Source organism: Porites lutea, chromosome 4, assembly GCF_958299795.1.
Source record: "Porites lutea chromosome 4, jaPorLute2.1, whole genome shotgun sequence".
NCBI classification, from domain to species: Eukaryota; Metazoa; Cnidaria; class Anthozoa; order Scleractinia; family Poritidae; genus Porites; species Porites lutea.
The window spans coordinates 43,574,709-43,576,875 of record NC_133204.1 but is presented as its reverse complement, the minus strand read 5'-3'; positions in this window follow the sequence as shown (position 1 = coordinate 43,576,875).

Genomic DNA, 2,167 nt, shown 5'->3' with positions numbered 1-2,167 from the left:
AGCCTCGCTTTGATGCACCCGAAGTTTATCATCCCAGTCCCTTCGCAATTTTCTGTGGCATTTCTATGAAAAGGAGGACGTTTACTTCAAGCCTTTTCAAATACATACTAATTTGTGATTGACTTTGTGTTGCCCTATTATTGCTTTTGTCCTTTGCATATTTATGCGTTTAATGTCTTTTTATTGCAATTAAAAAAATGCATAATAACTTAGTTCTCTTACAAGAATCTTTTTAACCTCTGTTTACGTAGGTCTCCTAGGGTGTAATTAAATAGATGTATGAACCAAAACATTTTTTTGAAGAACTATATAAATCTGTCAAAAGTTCTATCAACGTTTCTAAACACTTGCACAATAAGGCTTTGGTTGGTCCCATTCAGTCCATTTACTATAAATATTTAATATAGCTGTCAATGGCCCTCTAGATTCCTTAGGTTCATAAACTTTTAGCAGAAGCTCCTGACTTTTAGGATGGTGAGAATAAACTATACAAGTCCGTGTTCTGATCAGACGAAGCTGAAAAATAACACTGATCTTAATAGAACACCAACGAAGGACCACAACTGTTGCAGAATATGTTCCTTTGGGGTTTTTGCATTCTTTGTGCTACTGCTTAGGCGAGTGCGCAATCATTTAAAGACAAAGTTCCCTTTGACAACAAAAAAACATGAAAAAGAAAATGGCTAATGTGCAATAAAATTTTTACAGCTGTTTATACACTTGTCTTGACGCATTCGAAGAGTGACAATTAAATTGGGTGATGCGGTTGACTGAGTCCGATTTTAGACTGAATTTATAATTTGGACTGACTTTAGTTCTCGTGTCCAATGGAGGAAATGCTGATTATCTATATTTTACCGTAATTTTTGTCTGTACAGCAAATTAATTTTTTTCAAAGGACAAGCATTGAAAAAAGCAGTAAATAGTATGAATCTTTTCTAAGTGTCAGTTCATTAACAACTGTCTTCACCTTAATTAAAGAGCCCGATGAGATTCAAAATTGAGAGATTTTAGTAAAACATCGCTTACGTTGCTAAATTGAAAAGGATTATTCAGCCCAAAATATCCTTTAAAAGTGCCGGTGGATAATTCCTCAATACCCTAGCACACTTCCGAGTACTGCAGTGTGTTGATGACCATGAAGATATTACTACATATACTAGGACAGAGAGTTCTTTTTTGCTAACACAAGGCCTTGATTTATTCAAATTTATTGATCGGCACTGAGCTTAGACAATTTGAGATATTTTAAACCCAAACGGAATTCTTGTTGAGAAACTTTGAAATTCAGGATGTACAGAACCGTCACAACTACATTGTACTGAATTTAAGGACATCACTGCTGAGGAGATAGTTTAGATGCCTAAGTTACAATGTACGATAATATAAAAAAATAACCTGTTTTACAGAAAGTCACGGCAAACAATTTTAAGTGGAACTAACCGATTGAAGAAAGGTAAATGAGTGGTGATGCTTTTTTAATAGAAAAAGAGATACAGTTAAAACCTGCGACTAAAAGCCTGCATTTTCGTAAGTTAGCCTAAACACAGGTTCTTACATAATTAGTGTAATAGTGTATTAGGTAATTAGTCCAAACTTAGGCTATTTAGGTTCTTAAAGAGGTTCATATTTTCTGAAGAAAAAAATACACTGAAGCTAAAAGTATTTAGTGGTATTTAACTTATTCCTTATATAAAATCTGCATACCATTGCATTGTAGTTGGACTGATAACGCACCTATGTCTTCAGAGAGGATCCTGAATACTGACTTATCTTATTTGCCCAAGTGTACTTTGTATAAATCTTTTTATAGATATAGATTTTAGAAGATAAGAACCAGTTGGAAATTTTTAAGCTCAGCAGGTTCTTGTATAGAGGGGGCCTAACTGGCAAATTTTAGCCTAACAGGTTCTTAAAAACCAGGTTCTTACTCGCGGGTTTTACTGTATAAGAGACATTTTTTCTAGACGTCATTGTGGTCCATTAGATCCGCCATAAACATTGGCGATATATAATTATCCTGTAGACTTATTATTGGTAGACTGTATTACTTTTTCTTTCCAAAGAATTCTCATGTGTTTGTTCGAAAAACAGGCAGAGTTCCCCCTCTAGGGATTCCCCCTACTAACCAGAAAAAATACTCGGAAAGCAGCCTTTCGGCAACTAG